We start from the raw sequence: 19203 nt of genomic DNA on the forward strand, positions 1-19203 counted from the left end.
GTTCGTCAAATTTCTGCCCTGCAAGAGCTGCCCCGGTCAACTGTAAGTGCTGTTATTGTGAAGTGGATACGTCTAGGAGCAACAACGGCTCAACTGCGAAGTGGTACGCCACACAAGCTCACAGAACGGGACCGCCAAGTGCTGAAGCGCGAAACACATAAAAATTGTCTGTCCTCGGTTGCAACACTCACTACCGAGTTCCAAACTGCCTCTGGAAGCAACGTCAGCACAATAACTGTTCTTTGGGAACTTCATGAAATATGTTTCCATGGCCGAGCAGCCACAGACAAGCCTAAGATCACCATGCGCAATGTCAAGCGTCGGCTGGAGTGGTGTAAAGCTCACCGCCATTGGACTCTGGAGCAGTGGAAACACATTCTCTGGAGTGATAAATCACGTTTTACCATTTGGCAGTCCGACAGACGAATCTGGGTTTGGCGGATGTCAGGAGAACGCTACCTGCCCGATTGCGTAGTGCCAACTGTAATATTTGGTTGAGGAGGAATAATGGTCTGGGGCTGTTTTTCATGGTTTGGGCTTGGCCCTTTAGTTCCAGTGAAGGGAAATCTTAACGCTACAGCATACAATGACATTCTAGACGATTCTGTGCTTCAAACTTTGTGGCAACAGATTGGGGAAGGATCTTTCCTGTTTCAGCATGACAATGCCCCTGTGCACAAAGCGAGATCCATACAGAAATGGTTTGTCGAGATCAGTGTGAAAGAACGTGAATGGCCTGCATAGAGCCCTGACCTCAACCCCATCGAACACCTTCGTGATGGATTGGAATGCAGACTGCGAGCCAGGCCTAATCGCTCAACATCAGTGCCCGACCTCACTAATGCTCTTGTGGCTGAATGGAAGCAAGTCCCCACAGCAACGTTCCAACATCTAGTGGAACGCCTTCCCAGAAGAGTGGAGGCTGTTATAGCAGCAAAGGGGGGACCAACTCCATATTAATGCCCATGATTTTGGAATGAGATGTTCGACGAGCAGGTGTCCACATACTTTTGGTCATGTAGTGTATCTTTATGGGTTCAGATCTATTTTGTATGTAGCTATCTAGAGTTACTACCATAGTCACTGTAGATACTACATATGTTTGGAAAATGGAAGTGTATAAACTAAGGCAGACTAACAGGGAATAGCCAAGTCCCCTTGCTGTTTTCCACCTCACTAAAGCCTTGTTTGCTCACTCTGGGGGAATCATGGCTTTACTGCTGCCTGGGAGATTGTACAGAACATTGCATGTCTCTGATAGAGAGTCTGTCTGCAATCCTAACACATTCTTTATCTAGTGTTGAAATCCACATGCCCGCTTTCACCATTCACCAGGGGAGGACTATACAAATGGCTGAAAAAGAGCCCGTTTTCAAGTAATTTATTATGCCCTTGTTTAAATATGGGGATATTTTCCTCTCCATTTAAGAAAAAGCCAGCAGGAGGTGGGGCAACTTTCCTCTTCCCACCTGCTATTTTCTGTCTTGAAAAGAAAAGAAAAAAAATCAGCATATCACTTTGGGCTGTTTTCCTCAAACCATAGAAGACAGACATGGCTTCAAACTGCCAGTTATAGTCTCCCCTGGAGAAATACTGTACAGCAGTGTTATTCACCATTTGATTGGACCCCATGCAGTTTTTATCTTTCTGAACTTTTATTTTCATATGGTAGTGGTTTTGGATCTCAACACTGTGTTGTTGTTTTAGAGGGTGATACAATAATTAATACATCAGGGAATGGCCAATGCAACTGCTCTATTGTTCATTACTTTTTAAATGCTTTTTGCAATTATTCTCCAAATATGTATCACAAAAACATCATCATAATGCATCTTCCAATAGAGGCAAACATGCTGTCCCCTAAACCCTGCTAACATCTTGCACATTTGGTTCATATCCTATTCTGTATTCTGGTCTGATATATTCAACAAATTCAAGTCCTAACCTTTGACACAAATCCACTCTCTGCAATATCTGCAATGCCACCTGACATAAAGCTATTCGCTGCTCTGGCACCCCAATGGTGGAACAAGCTCCCCCATGACGGCAGGACAGCGGAGTCACTGACCACCTTCCGGAGACACTTGAAACCCTACCTCTTTAAGGAATACCTGGAATAGTATAACAGTAATCATTCTACCCCCCCCCCCCTCCCCCCATTAAAAAAAGGGTGGTTGTCCCACTGGCTATCCTAAGTTGAATGCACCAATTTGTAAGTCGCTCTGGATAAGAGCGTTTGCTAAATGACTTCAATGTAAATAAACTCACCCAAATGTGGTCTCTTACTTCCCCTCCTAAGCAACAGGCTTTTTACTTCTTAGTAAGTGGAAGCATACTTCCCCTTCTTTATATGATATGCTTTCTCTACTCTATTTCACTCCCTCCCTCCCTTCCTCCTTTTATTCCCACTCTCTCCCTCTCCTTTTTATCTTTCTCTCTCTGCCTCTGTCTTTCGCCCAGTGCTATGATGCTATCGACTCTGAAGGTGATCGGTACTGAGAGTCCTGGCAGTGTCTGGGAGTGGGCTCAGAGGAGTGGTGGTGAGGAATGGAGCGTCTCTGCTGGCCTGTAAAATATTCATCAAACTGAGTGGGATGAGGGGGACGGAGGGAGGAGATGGAAAGGAGTCCACTGGGAATATCACATCATAGCTCAGAGTAGACGGTGGGGAGAGGGAAGGAGGGATGTAGAGAGGAAAGAAGGGAGCAGTGAAGGGAAAGAAACACTCATTGTGTGGGAGATAGAATGTTCAAAACCCAGGCTCGCGAATGAAAGAATGTGGGTTTGTGATGGAACGGTAAAGAGAGGATTCATCACAAGGATATCATATAAACAATGCCAACCACACAGCTAATGATTGTAGTAATGAATCATGTTATTCTGACAGCCTAAATGTATTTGAGGATTTAACTGAATTACAGAGCATCAAGGTATGTAGTGCTGGATCTCACCTGCGAATCCACTAAAGTGGAAAAATACAAGTCAACAGCACCTGTTCTTTTCACTCTCTTTCTCCTTAATTGTTAATTATTTATGTCTTAGGTCCTGTTGTCCCTATATCCATTAACTGATCATTAGACAACTCTGCTTACAGGCCTGTCTGGCTCAAGGTACTATCTGACAGGAAATCCATTGGAAGTAGATGGTATTGGGTGATCAATTCTGTCTCATTACTCTAGCTGTGACTTGTGAGAACTGTGTGGAGGTGGTTTAAAGGCCACAAGACGTGTTAAACTAAAGTCCTTTTCTTATTGTGATCTTAGACAGTTGAATGTACGGTGTTTCATGATGTTGAAATAGCAAATACAGTAAGTAGTTGATATCTTCTTTATACACCACTTCAAAAAGGCAGGGTGTACTGTAAAAATGTATTTATGTGGATGAAAAAAATCTTTTTAGCTGTTAGGATTTTTTACACCGTATTATCCACATCTTTTTTTGGTTTGTAGAATAGAGATTGCTGGTGACAGTTTATGGATCTCTCTTTTTACTGCCTGAACACAAATTAAAGGAAAGACCTACTGTGTGGCAGGCTTTCATTTAGCCATCTTCCCTGCGGATGCCTGTGGTTTACTTCAGTTCACTTGTTCCCGACAGTTGTTTGTTTGTTTCGTGACTAAATTTGACAAGCAACTATTGAGCCGTTATGCTTTTCAGCCATCATTAACACACTCAGCTTGACACACACAGGCACACGCACACACTAGCATTGCTATTTGAAGTCGTCTCTCTGGGAAGACCTTCAGTTTAACCAAAGTTTGTCATTAGTTTGGTGAGTCAACAGCTGTCGTCCAAACACACACAGTCGATAACAGAACAGAGAGCCATACTGACAGAACAGGAAGAACAGTGGGTTGTTATTGTCCCATCAAGACTTGTTATCTACCTGTGTTCTGACATGACGGATTAGGGCTCCAAGAGGCTTTGTGCTGCAATCTCTCTCCCTCACAGTAGTCAGTCAGCACTCAGGAGTCGAGAGCCTCCCTGTTCTTGCTTTGCCCTTCAGTTTAAGCGGGAAAGACAGATGTTCGCTAGATCAGGAGAGACAGATCTCAGGTTGGTAAGACTCTGATCGGAACTATGGCATTAAAAGCTGTGTCCTTTTTTAAGCCATTTGAATAGACATACTTCTTTAATGAGCCCAATTAACAATGCGTAACTTTGTTTACTCTCTTCGCTGTTCAATCAAAGTATTTTAAAGTGTTCTGTCTATGTCAACTAAAGTTCAACAACGTCAATTTAGCTGTAAAGTTGGCATGGGAGTTGTTACAGATTTTCCAGATGACTTAGAATACCTGCTGCATCAACAAGCAAATAACAACATTAGCACTACAGGGTTAAAACCATTCTCTGGGAAAAGGATGATGTGTGCCGACCAGTCACTGATGCCTGTCGCATGGCTGCTACCACAATTTAAATCGCAATCTCTCTGCCAGTGCTATGGCTGTTTGAGACAGAAGATTCATAACTGAGCAAGTTTTTGCACTTTACAGAGGCTGTTCTAAGTCTCTGGAACATTCCCTCATAAAACAATAGAGTGCTAATGGATTTAATTCACCCTGCAGAGGCATCCATTAACAGATGAGGGATGGCTGGGGCATATTAGGGCTCATTCAACAGCTAAGAGTGTGTGGATTAGTCATTTAGGACTTGTTCTCCACTCTGCCTGGCCTGTAAGGAAGGAAATACACATTGATGTATGATTAACCATAGGAGAGTGCTAAGTGCTTTCTAATGGTGGGGAATGCACTATGAGTGACTGGCGGTGATTGACTAGGGAGCTCCAAAGATGATAAACTGTGCAGACTTTTTAAGATGTGTGTTTTATCATTAGGGTGGGTAAAGATGATTGATTCCCTTAAGTGAAGTGCCAACAAAGAGAGTAGAAAGTAAAAGGAAAGATGAACCCAACAACTCTGGAGGAAAATAAGGTAAACATTTACATACTGTTTTCAAAAAGCAACTGGAACTTTCACTTTTCTTCTTCTGGTATACTGGTGTTCACCTGTCAATGTGGCCTGTCATCTTATAGTCAACAGTGCATTAGGGGAACCCTCCAAAACCACTGTCAGATCACGTAGGCCAACTGTAATGTGAAATAGATAACAATGTGCACAAAGACTGTTAAACTGCACACCGCACACAAATTCACTCATTCAACAGGAACATGCATTACATTGTAATACATAAAAAATAATTCCTAACTTCAGAAAATACATGTTCATTCATGAATGTATTCATAAAGCACTTGCTGACATCACACACTCATTCATTGATTCATTTATTAATAAAGAACATCTGGCACTCTAACCTTACACAGTCATTACAAAGTTCAGAGGGAGGGAGGGTAGCATGAAAGAGAAAGGAGTAGGGAAGTGTTTATGTGGAATAAATAGAGTATGAAGGAAGTAGGAAAACTAAGTTGTGCGGCAAATTTGAGAGAAATAAGCTTTTTGTGCTTATGGAAAATTTCTGGGATCTTTTATTTCAGCTCATGAAACATGGGACCAATACTTTACATGTTGCGTTTATCGTTTTCTTTTCAGTATACAGTGCATTCGGAAAGTATAAGTATTCAGACCCTTTACTCAGTACTTTCTTGAAGCACCTTTGGCAGCGATACAGCCTCAAGTCTTCTTGGGTATGATGTTACAAGCTTGGCACACCTGTATTTGGGGAGTTTCTCACATTCTTCTCTGCATATCCTCTCAAGCTCTGTCAGGATGGATGGGGAGCGTCGCTGCACAGCCATTTTCAGGTCTCTCCAGAGATGTTCGATCGGGTTCAAGTCCGGGCTCTGGTTGGGCCACTCAAGGACATTCAGAGACTTGTCCTGAAGCCACTCATGCGTTGTCTTGGCTGTGTGCTTAGGGTCATTGTCCTGTTGGAAGGTGAACCTTCGCTCCAGTCTGAGGTCCTGAGTGCTCTAGAGCAGGTTTTCATCAAGGATCTCTCTGTACTTTGCTCCATTCATCTCTCCCTCGATCCTGACTAGTCTCCCAGTTCCTGCTGCTGAAAAACATCCCCACAGCATGATGCTGCCACCACCATGCTTCACCGTAGGGATGTTGCCAGGTTTCCTCCAGACGTGACGCTTCGCATTCAGGCCAAAGAGTTGAATCTTGGTTTCATCAGACCAGAGAATCTTGTTTCTCATGGTCTGAGAGTCTTTAGGTGCCTTTTGGCAAACTTCAAGCGTGCTGTCATGTGCCTTTTACTGAGGAGTGGCTTCCGTCTCGCCACTCTACCATAAAGGCCTAATTGGTGGAGTGCTGCAGAGATGGTTGTCCTTCTGGAAGGTTCTCCCATCTCCACAGAGGAACTCAGGAGCTCTGTCAGCGTGACCATCGGGTTCTTGCTCACCTCTCTGACCAAGGCCCTTCTCCCCCGATTGCTCAGTTTGGCCGGGCGGCCAGCTCTAGGAAGAGTCTTGGTGGTTCCAAACTTCTTCCATTTAAGAATTATGGAGGCCATTGTGTTCTTGGGGACCTTCAATGCTGCAGACATTTTTTGGTACCATTCCCCAAATCTGTGCCTCGATACAATCCTGTCTCAGAGCTCTACAGATAATTCCTTCGACCTCATGGCTTGGTTTTTGCTCTGACATGCACTGTCAACTGTGGGAGCTTATATAGACAGGTGTGTGCCTTTTCAAATCATGTCCAATCAATTGAATTTACCACAGGTGGACTCCAATCAAGTTGTAGAAACATCTCAAGGATGATTAATGGAAACAGGATGCAACTGAGCTCAATTTCCAGTCTCATAGCAAAGGGTCTGAATACTTACAGTTGAAGTCGGAAGTTTACATACACCTTAGCCAAATATATTTAAACTCAGTTGTTCACAATTCCTGACATTTAATCCTAGTACGAATTCCCTGTTTTAGGTCAGTTAGGATCACCACTTTATTTTAAGGAAGTGAAATCTCAGAATAATAGTAGAGAGGATGATTTATTTAAGCTTTTATTTCTTTCATCGCATTCCCAGTGGGTCAGAAGTTTACATACACTCAATTAGTATTTGGTAGCATTGCCTTTAAATTGTTTAACTTCGGTCAAACGTTTCGGGTAGCCTTCCACAAGCTTCCCACAATTTTGGCCCATTCCTCTTCAAAGAGCTGGGGTAACTGAGTCAGGTTTGTAAGCCTCCTTGCTCGCACACACTTTTTCAGTTCTGCCCACAAATATTCTATACGATTGAGGTCAGGGCTTTGTGATGGCCACTCCAATACCTTGACTTTGATGTCCTTAAGCCATTTTGCCACAAATTTGGAAGTATGCTTGGGGTCATTGTCCATTTGGAAGACCCATTTGCGACCAAGCTTTAACTTCCTGACTGATGTCTTGAGATGTTGCTTTAATATATCCACATAATTGTCCTTCCTCATGATGCCATCTATTTTGTGAAGTGCACCAGTCCCTCCTGCAGCAAAGCACCCCCACAGCATGATGCTGCCACCCCCGTGCTTCACTGTTGGGATGGTGTTCTTCGGCATGCAAGCCCCCCTTTTTCCTCCAATCATAACGATAGTCATTATGGCCAAACAGTTCCATTTTTGTTTCATCAGACCAGAGGACATTTCTCCAAAAAGTACAATCTTTGTCCCCATGAGCAGTTGCAAACCGTAGTCTGGCTTTTTTATGGTGGTTTTGGAGCAGTGGCTTCTTCCTTGCTGAGTGGCCTTTCAGGTTATGTCGATATAGGACTCGTTTTACTGTGGATATAGATACTTTTGTACCTGTTTCCTCCAACAAGGTCCTTTGCTGTTGTTGTGGGATTGATTTGCACTTTTCGCACCAAAGTACGTTCATCTCTAGGAGACAGAACGCGTCTCCTTCCTGAGCGGTATGACGGCTGCGTGGTCCCATGGTGTTTATACTTGCATATTATTGTTTGTACAGATGAACGTGGTACCTTCAGGCGTTTGATAATTGCTCCCAAGGATGAACCAGACTTGTGGAGGTCTACAATTTTTTTTCTGAGGTCTTGGCTGATTTCTTTTGATTTTCCCATGATGTCAAGCAAAGAGGCACTGAGTTTGAAGGTAGGCCTCAAAATACATCCACAGGTACACCTCCAATTGACTCAAATGATGTCAATTAGCCTATCAGAACCTTCTAAAGCCATGACATCATTTACTGGAATTTTCCAAGCTGTTTAAAGGCACAGTCAACTTAATATATATATAAACTTCTGACCCACTGGAATTGTGATACAGTGAATTATAAGTGAAATAATCTGTCTGTAAACAATTGTTGGAAAAATTACTTATGTCATGCACAAAGTAGATGTCCTAACCGACTTGCCAAAACTATAGTTTGTTAACAAGAAATGTGTGTAGTGGTTGAAAATCGTGTTATAATGGCTCCAACCTAAGTGTAGGTAAACTTCCAATTTCAAATGTATGTAAATAAGGTATTTCTGTTTTTTTATTTTTAATACATTTGCAAACATTTCTAAAAACTTGTTTTTTGCTTCGTCATTATGGGGTATTGTGTGTAGATTGATGTAACGTAACACAATGTGGTAAAAGGGAAGGGGTCTGAATACTTTCCAAATGCACTGTATATCACGAGTAAGTATATCATTTTCATCTATTATTTGTTATTTGTAAACTTTGCCATGAAATGAGCAGCAGCAGTACAAAACCATCCCTACTCCGGCACATTAGACAGCACATTCCTCACTAGCTAGATGCAGCAATTAAAGGGCCAGATGCGTATTTAAAGACCTAAGAAAAATTGTCTTCTGACGTGAGTTAAGCATTGACATGGACTCAGAACATCCAATTTCAATATTTCTCTATGAACAATTGTAATTTTGAGAGTGAAAAACTAGGAAAAATAAAACTGAGAAAACATAATTAGGGAAAATATATAACATTATTTTTGAGAAAAATATTACAGATTTTATAGGGGCCCCCTTGGAGTTGTAGGGGAGAGGATAATAATGTGCCTATTTGAATGTGTAGCTTGCAATTAGTTTAATTTTTTAAAAGTAGCTCTCATGCTAGAAAAGGTTGGAGATCCCTGCTATAGCCTGTTCTGTTCAGTTTAGTGTCACGCCCTGACTCTGGGGACTCTTATTTGTTGAGTCAGGGTGTGATTTTCTATGTTGTGTTGTTCTATGTTATAGTTTCTTGTATGGGTATTTCTATGTTGGCCGGTGTGGTTCCCAATCAGAGGCAGCTGTCGCTCGTTGTCTCTGATTGGGGACCATACTTAGGCAGCCTATTGGCACTAGTGGGTTGTGGGATCTTGTTCCGTGTGAGGTATGTTGTTTGTGTACCTTGGACTTCACGTTTCGTTTCTTGTTTTGTCGTTGTGTTTATAAGTCAAATAAACATGTATGCATATCACGCTGCGCCTTGGTCTGACCCGTCTATGAACGAACGTGACATTTAGAAGGAGAGCACAAAGATGAGAAGGAGGACCAAAGGTTCACTTTGATAGTTTGCTACTACTAGGCTATCATTGATTTGATTAAAAACAATATGTTTCTTGTCCATTATGTATTTATCAGAGTTATTGACCAACCTCACAATAAGCCAGATTCACGTAACTTACAATATGGTCCTGAAACAATCAATCAAAATGGACAGCTCATGGTGCTGAAAGTAGGCAAATTAGAGTAGGAATAAGTCATTTAAAACATATTTATTTTAATTAGACTTTACAAACAACAAGAGGGCTTTGTGTTGGAGCCTATTTCTTCCTATTTAAGAAATAAGAGGTAGGCCTACCTGTTTGACAGACAATTAGGCTATAAGCTGCTATATACATAGATTTGTTGGTCAATTCCTCCACCCACCATGCACTCTTTAAATAGCCTACCTCGTGTAAATAGCGTGCTGGTGAATGGCTGTTAAGTTAAAACCAAGATTCGAATTGAGGGGGTATGAGAGGGTATGCCATAAATCAAATCAAATCAAATCTTATTTGTCACATGCGCCGAATACAACAGGTGTATGTATACCTTACAGTGAAATGCTTACTTTCAAGCCCTTGACCAACAATGCAGTTTTAAGAAAAAATCACACAACAATACGATATAAAATAATACTAAATAAAAGTAACAAATAATTAAAGAGCAGCAGTAAAAATAAGAATAGCGAGGCTATATACAGGGGGTACCGGTACCGAGTCAATGTGCGGGGGCACCGGTAATGGTAATTGGGGTAATAAGTACATGTAGGTAGAGTTATTAAAGTGACTATGCATAGATAATAAACAGAGAGTAGCAGCAGTGTAAAATAGGGGTGGGGGGTGCAATGCAAATAGTCTGGGTAGCCATTTGATTAGATGTTCAGGAGTCTTATGGCTTGGGGGTAGAAGCTGTTTAGAAGCCTCTTGGACCTAGACTTGGCGCTCCGGTACCGCTTGCCATGCGGTAGCAGAGAGAACAGTCTATGACTAGGGTGGCTGGAGTATTTGACAATTTTTAGGGCCTTCCTCTGACACCGCCTGGTATAGAGGTCCTGGATGGCAGGAAGCTTGGCCCCAGTGATGTACTGGGCCGTACGCACTACCCACTGTAGTGCCTTGCGGTCGGAGGCTGAGCAGTTTCCAAACCAGGCAGAGATGCAACCAGTCAGGATGCTCTCGATGGTGCAGCTGTAGAACCTTTTGAGGATATGATGACCCATGCCAAATCTTTTCAGTCTCCTTAGGGGGAATAGGTTTTGTCGTGCCCTCTTCACGACTGTCTTGGTGTGCTTGGACCATGTTAGTTTGTTGGTGATGTGGACACCAATGAACTTGAAGCTCTCAACCTGCTCCACTACAGCCCCGTCGATGAGAATGGGGGTGTGCTCAGTCCTCTTCTTTTTCCTGTAGTCCACAATCATCTCCTTTGTCTTCATCACGTTGAGGGAGAGGTTGTTGTCCTGGCACCACACGGCCAGGTCTCTGACCTCCCTACCTTTTATTAAAGAAAATGGCAAAAAGCACAGGCCTAACCCTTGTTAGCTTAAGATTTTGAAGAAAATAAAATGGATCAGATTATATAAAGTCATCTATAACAGCGCTTTGGTCCGCGATGCTTTATGCTAGAAATTGTTTCTAAGTAATCTAATACTGTCACTATCAATTGATTAAGCTATTCACTTTCTGTACAATAGAAGATGTTTAAACTCAGACAGCTTTTAGAGAAACACTTGTGACCGCTCGTTGGGTTAAGTTATGGAAGAAGAGTAGCCAGCAGTTAAAGCTTATATTTTTCTTTGTCGGTAGGCCTACTCTGTCTGGGGTGGAGAGGTAGGCCGAACTTTTGAACGTACCATGCTCAGATTCATAATGACGTCTCAGTTTTAATTATTTGCAAACAGGGACAGTTTCGTTGCAAACAAGACGCCCTGATTTGGCATTGGAGAAATATGATAAGATGAACACATAGGCCTATAAAGGGTTTAGGTAAAATATTTTATTTTAATTTCAGAGAGTTCCGTTTTTGTCCATGTAACCCTTATTATAAATAACGTTCACTCCCTTACTCCAATGTCTCTCGACCTGTGCATCTATGTTATACATTTCATTTGTAGGCTAGGTTGTAGCAACCTCATGATGGGTATAGGGCTCATTTAATTTGAGTATCATGTAGTAGCCTAAACCTATCGATGTTACATTGAGCGGGGTGAATGGAATATGAATGCCAGTCATGCAATATACTGTAATAGAATTAAGGCCATGCTCATATATTTTTATTTACAAAAATAGTCCTCGCTAATCTTAAACAGCACCGACCGCCTCTGGTGTGTGTGTGTGTTGAAAGATGGCAAGGCTGAGCCATCTAACTGCCCTTGGCATGGCACAAACTCAGTCGACAATCATTGTGTTTGTTTGTCAGCCCTCTCTCTAATCACAGATGTATCATGTTGTACCATAACGTTGAGCAATGACCCACTCCCAGCTTTGCACAGTGAGAATGGAGCTCTCTCTTTACCTCTTTTTCTCTCTTTACCGCTCATAAATTATCCCTCTCTTTCTATCTTATTATTTCCCTCGTTCCCTCTCTCTAAAAAAGGTATCTCTCTCTTTCTTCATAAATGGGCTGTGACTCAAATCGTACGCCTCAAGTTAATAAAGACAGTGGCAGAAAGACAAATTATTTTTTACTTACAGAAGACATTAACATATTTCCATGCTGATGTTTATAGTTTTATGAAACACTTACTCCCCTTTCTGTGCCTTGCATCGCCAGATGTGCTCTTTCTTTACTCAATGAGTTTCTCATAGCATTGCTTCAGTCCTCCATCTGGGGGCGTGACTTCTGACATGCTGCGACAACTTCTGTCATAAGCCATCATAACAGCTGATGGGTTCACATAGCAACCATACCATTCTGTGTGATTCTTTCTAGGTGTTTGTTGTTTGTTACTTGACCAGAAGGCAGCTTCTTAGCAGGGATGTTTGGTCTCTTTATTTAACCTTTATTTTAACAGGGAGTCATGCTGAGACCAAGGTCTCTTTCACAGATGAGCCCTGTATACACATCAATACACATCAATATACACTATACACATCAATATACACTGAGTATACAAAACATTATGCTCTTTCCATGACAGACTGACCAGGTGAATCCAAGTGAAAGCTATGATCCCTTATTGATGTCACCTGTTAAATCCACTTCAATCCGTGTAGATGAAGGGGAGGAGACAGGTTAAAGAAGGATTTTTAAGCCTTGAGACATGGATTGTGTATGTGTGCCATTCAGAGGGTGAATGGGCAAGAAAATTCATGTCAATATTAGAAAGGTGTTCCTAATGTTTGGTATACTCAGTGTACATATTAATACACACATCAATATTCATATCAATACAGGAAAACCAAAACACAATCATAGAAAACAAACACACTATTCAGTAAAAAAGAGTTCAATCAGCCTTTTGAATTGCCCTAGAGGCCCCAGTTCATTCTACTTTAGAGAGCCTTGGAGATCATTCCATAAGTAAGGTGCAAAGAAAATAAAAGCAGATTTACCTAACTCAGATCGAAGGGATCTCCAGAGTTAGCCAACCCTGAGACCAGGTCTGGTATCTCGTACGTTTATTTTTATTTTTACGTCTGTAAGTAATAATTAAGTAAGGTACAGCGTTTATGAAGCTTTATTAAGAAAAAGAGTGCAGTGCATCGATCTACTAGACTTCAAAGAGGGCCAGCCTACTTTCTGATACATAATGCAGTGATGTGTACTGAATCTATTGCCAGTAATAAAGTTTAGTGCGCTATGATAAACTGCGTCCAATGGATTCAATACAGTGGCAGCAGCATTCATATAGACAATATCTATAACCGGTATGAATGTCGACTGAATGATTTGTTTTCTGATATTTAATGAAAGGCATGACCTATTCTGTTCCTATAAAAGAAGCCCATTTTAATTCTTAATTTCTTAACTAACTCATACAACATACTTTTTGAATGATGGCTTTTTTTCAATCCAGATACCCAGATATTTATAAGTGGGGACACGATCAATAAAGGCATCATCCAATGTATACTGATCAAAAGATTAACACAACATGTAAAATGTTGGTCCCATGTTTCATGAGCTGAAATAAAAGATCCCAAAATATTATTTCTCTCAAATGTTGTGCACAAATTTGTTTACATCCCTGTTAGTGAGCATTTTTCCTTTGCCAAGATAATCCATCCACCTGACAGGTGTGGCATATCAAGAAGCTGATTAAACAACATGATCATTACACAGGTGCTGGGGACAATAAAAGGCCATTAAAATGTACAGTTTTGTCACACAACACAATGCCACAGATGTCTGAAGTTTTGCGGGGGCATGCAATTGTCATGCTGACTGCGGAAATGTCCACCAGAGCTCTTGCCAGAGAATTGAATGTTAATTTCTCTACCATAAGCTGCCTCCAATGTCGTTTTAGAGAATTTGGCAGTACGTCCAACTGGCCTCATAACCACAGACCACGTGTAACCACAACAGCCCAGGACCTCCACATCCGGCTTCTTCACCTGCGGGATGTTCTGAGACAAGCCACCCGGACAGCTGATGAAACTGTGGGTTTGCACAACCAAATAATTTCTACACAAATTGTCAGAAACCGTCTCAGGGAAGCTAATCTGCGTGCTCACCTTCGATGGCTACTGGCACCCTGGAGAAGTGTGCTCTTCACGGATAAATCCCGGTGTCACGACTTCCTCCGAGGCTGCCTCCTCTCCTTGTTCGGGCAGGCTTCGGCGTTCATCGTCACCGGCCTTCTAGCCACTGCCGCTCCTCATCTCATAATTCCATTTGTTTTGTCTTGTTTATTACACACACCTGGTTCATATCCCCTCATCAGTACCTGTATAAGTGTTCCCTCTGCCCCCTTGTCTTTGTGTGTGATTGTTCATTGTAGAGGATATATAGCTCGGTGGAGCTAGATTTGTATTGTGTATCGCCGGGATATTCAGCCGTGTGCCTTGTCTTCCCCAGTGCGCCATTTACCGCACTGGTGTTTATACGCATTGCTGCATACCTCTGTTTATTTGAATAAACCATGTATTCCGTGATTTCCTCTCCTGCGCCTGACTACGTCCAACATCACCCACTGTAGAATCACACACCCGAACAACATGGAGTCAGCAGGAACCGGGAATATGTCTGGAGTCGTGGAGCGGGTCCGGGAACATTCGAACATGCTAGCCAGCTTGGGCGAGGCAATGGATCGGGTTCTCCAGGTCGTCCATCACCTGGAGAGGAGAGGACCCGACCCTTCGAGACCTGCTGAGCGACTGGATCCAGCCACCCACACCCCAGCACCCAGAGGGATTCACCTTTCCCGACCGAGGGAGTACGACGGGACAGCGGGAGAAGGTGTCCGCCCGCGTATCCTGCCTCTCGGGCAAAACCCTGGAGTGGACAACTACGGGGAGTTCGCTCGCCTCTTCCGGGCCATCTTTGATCACCCTCCCGAAGGGAGAGAGGCGGGCGAGCGGCTGGTCCATTTGAGGCAGGGGACGAGGACTGCGCAGGACTTTGCCCTGGAGTTCAGGACTCTAGCGGCTGGGTCCGGGTGGAACGAGCGGGCCCTCATCGACCACTTCCGGTGCCACCTGCGAGAGGACGTCCTAAGGGAGCTAGGCTGCCGGGACACCACGTTGTCCTTCAATCAACTGGTAGACATGGCCATCCGGTTGGACAACCTGCTGGCTTCTAGAGGACATCCTGGGAGGGGCCTGCCCCGTTTCACTGTTGTGTTGGGTCTTACCTGGTTAGCACTACACAACCCCACCTTTTCATGGCCGCAGAGGGTTCTCACGGGGTGGTCGCGAGAGTGTCAGGGTAGGTGTCTGGCTGTTTCTGTTGGTGCAACCACGGTGGAAAGTCCAGACACTAGCTCCACCGTGCGCATTCCCCCCGAATACCTCGATTTGGTGCACACGTTTTCCAAAACGCAGACGACCAAATTACCACCTCATCGGGCGGGGGATTGCGCGATAAACCTCCGGGTAGACGCTGTGCCTCCCAGGAGTCATGTATATCTAATATAATATTTTTTTGTGAAGAAGAAAGACGGAGGTCTGCGCCCTGGCATTGATTACCGAGCACTTAACAAGGGGACTATTAGTTATAGTTATCCTCTACCCATCATTCCATCTATGATCGAGTCAATGCATGGGGAGCGTTTCTTCACAAAATTAGATCTCCGGAGTGTGTACAACTTGGTGCGTGTCCGAGAGGGGGACGAGTGGAAGACAGCATTCAGCACAACCACAAGGCATTACGAATACCTGGTGATGCTGTACCGTTTGATGAATGCTCCATCAGTGTTCCAGTCCTTTGTGAACAAGGTGTTTTGGGACATGCTTGGTTGCGATGTGGTGGTCTACATCGATGACATTCTGGTATATTCCGCTACACGCGCCGAGCATGTGTCCCTGGTTCGCAAAGTGCTGGGCCAACTTTTGGAACATTACCTTTATGCCAAGGCAGAAAAGTGTATATTTTTCCAGCAGTCCGTCTCCTTCCTCGGATACCGCATTACCACCTCAGGTGTGGAGATGGAGGGAGACCGCATTTCAGCCATGCGTGATTGGCTGACTCCAACCACAGTAAAGGAGGTGCAGCGCTTTCTGGGCTTTGCCAACTACTATCGGAGGTTTATCCGGGGCTTTGGCAAAGTCTCAGCTCCAATCACCTCTCTGTTGAAGGGTGAGCCGTCCCGGCTCCGCTGATCTGCTGAGGCTGACAGGGCCTTCAGTATCCTGAGGGCTCTGTTCACCTCAGCCCCGGTACTGGCCCATCCCGATCCATCACTACCGTTCGTAGTGGAGGTGGATGCGTCCGAGGTAGAGATAGGCGCTGTCTTATCTCAACGCTTGGGCAGCCACCCAAGCTCCGCCCCTGTGCCTTCTTCTACAAGAAGCTCAGCCCGGCGGAGCAGAACTATGACATTGGTGATCGGGAGCTGTTGGCTGTTGTCAGAGCCCTGACCGTGTGGAGGCACTGGCTCAAAGTCAATAAAAAGGGCAGGACAGTGCTTCCTCCTATTCATGACCTTTAACACATCATTCAACACCAAGGTTGCAGCAGAGATGGTGATATGACCCTGCCTGAAACCAGACTGGTGAACACTTAGAAAACATACAGTGGGGAAAAAAAGTATTTAGTCAGCCACCAATTGTGCAAGTTCTCCCACTTAAAAAGATGAGAGAGGCCTGTAATTTTCATCATAGGTACACGTCAACTATGATAGACAAATTGAGAAAAAAAATCCAGAAAATCACATTGTAGGATTTTTTATGAATTTATTTGCAAATTATGGTGGAAAATAAGTATTTGGTCACCTACAAACAAGCAAGATTTCTGGCTCTCACAGACCTGTAACTTCTTCTTTAAGAGGCTCCTCTGTCCTCCACTCGTTACCTGTATTAATGGCACCTGTTTGAACTTGTTATCAGTATAAAAGACACCTGTCCACAACCTCAAACAGTCACACTCCAAACTCCACTATGGCCAAGACCAAAGAGCTGTCAAAGGACACCAGAAACAAAATTGTAGACCTGCACCAGGCTGGGAAGACTGAATATGCAATAGGTAAGCAGCTTGGTTTGAAGAAATCAACTGTGGGAGCAATTATTAGGAAATGGAAGACATACAAGACCACTGATAATCTCCCTCGATCTGGGGCTCCACGCAAGATCTCACCCCGTGGGGTCAAAATGATCACAAGAACGGTGAGCAAAAATCCCAGAACCACACGGGGGACCTAGTGAATGACCTGCAGAGAGCTGGGACCAAAGTAACAAAGCCTACCATCAGTAACACACTACGCCGCCAGGGACTCAAATCCTGCAGTGCCAGACGTGTCCCCCTGCTTAAGCCAGTACATGTCCAGGCCCGTCTGAAGTTTGCTAGAGTGCATTTGGATGATCCAGAAGAGGATTGGGAGAATGTCATATGGTCAGATGAAACCAAAATAGAACTTTTTGGTAAAAACTCAACTCGTTGTGTTTGGAGGACAAAGAATGCTGAGTTGCATCCAAAGAACACCATACCTACTGTGAAGCATGGGGGGTGGAAACATCATGCTTTGGGGCTGTTTTTCTGCAAAGGGACCAGGACGACTGATCCGTGTAAAGGAAAGAATGAATGGGGCCATGTATCGTGAGATTTTGAGTGAAAACCTCCTTCCATCAGCAAGGGCATTGAAGATTAAACGTGGCTGGGTCTTTCAGCATGACAATGATCCCAAACACACCGCCCGGGCAACGAAGGAGTGGCTTCGTAAGAAGCATTTCAAGGTCCTGGAGTGGCCTAGCCAGTCTCCAGATCTCAACCCCATAGAAAATCTTTGGAGGGGAGTTGAAAGTCCGTGTTGCCCAGCGACAGCCCCATAACATCACTGCTCTAGAGGAGATCTGCATGGAGGAATGGGACAAAATACCAGCAACAGTGTGTGAAAACCTTGTGAAGACTTACAGAAAACGTTTGACCTGTGTCATTGCCAACAAAGGGTATATAACAAAGTATTGAGAAACTTTTGTTATTGACCAAATACTTATTTTCCACCATAATTTGCAAATAAATTCATTAAAAATCCTACAATGTGATTTTCTGGATTATTTTTTCTCATTTTGTCTGTCATAGTTGACGTGTACCTATGATGAAAATTACAGGCCTCTCTCATCTTTTTAAGTGGGAGAACATGCACAATTGGTGGCTGACTAAATACTTTTTTCCCCCACTGTAGCTAGGAAGGATCTAAGTTGATTCATGATTTGAACAGTTTTGCTAGGCAAGACAATTTTGAGATAGGGCGATAATTATTTAGGTCGGAAGGATCACCACCTTTGTGGAGCGGGAGCACATGGTCCGCCTTCCAAACCCTGGGATTAGCACTAGAGATAATCACAAGTAGGAAGTTGTTGAAATGAAAACAAAGATTCACTAGAAGTTGACTGATCTTCCATCGAGCCAACTGGAGGCTGCAGAGGAAAGAGTAGTCGACTGACTGACCAGGGTCAATTAAACCACCATTAAAAAAAAAAAGAATCCTGATTAAAAGCATCACTTATCACATTTTTCTCAGTCATGATGCCAGAGTCTGATACAACTTCCTTAGGCAGGGAAGGATAGGAATTTCCAAGCAGATCACCAGCAGAGATAGAACTTAGAAAGTAACTTGATTTAGCTTTCTTAATTGAGGAAGTACATCTATTTCTCAATTGCCTGAAACAATGCACAATCAGCTACCGAGTCAGTTCTTCTAGGCTTGGCTCAGGCCTGATTTCTCATCATAATGAGATCTGAAGGTTCTATAGAGAACCAAGCATTTGTTCTATTTCTAACTCTAAGGCGTTCAAAGGGGGTGTGTTTGTCTGCCAGAGATATACAAATATATGAGAAAAGTTCTAGAGCCAATTCAGGGTCAGGCATACAGCTGATAGAGGAAAGCTCAGAGCAATACATGTAATGAAAAAATGCCTGGGGAGAATTTTCAAAAAACATAATGTTGTTCTGTTTGTTATCTCTAATACATGCAACAGGACAGTGATCACTGATGTCATTAGCAAAGACACCACTCAACAAGTACTTGTGGGGGCTATTTGTCAAAATGAGGTCAATCAGCAAGGAGTTTGCTGGGTTTCTTACATGAATCCATGTAGGTTTGGAGATTAGTTGAGTCAGGTTAAAGTCAAGACACATATTCTTCAACTGAGCAGAGGCCGGGGTAAGCCAATCCAG

General features: G+C 43.4%; 1 protein-coding gene across 1 annotated transcript in view; it reads left to right on the forward strand.

The window, feature by feature from the left end:
- The window catches only part of LOC121538106 (acid-sensing ion channel 1), a 70341-nt gene that overhangs the window by 46286 nt on the left and 4852 nt on the right, over positions 1 to 19203 (forward strand). The window lies entirely within an intron of this gene.

The sequence above is a fragment of the Coregonus clupeaformis genome, chromosome 24 (genome assembly GCF_020615455.1).
Source record: "Coregonus clupeaformis isolate EN_2021a chromosome 24, ASM2061545v1, whole genome shotgun sequence".
Lineage (NCBI taxonomy): Eukaryota > Metazoa > Chordata > Actinopteri > Salmoniformes > Salmonidae > Coregonus > Coregonus clupeaformis.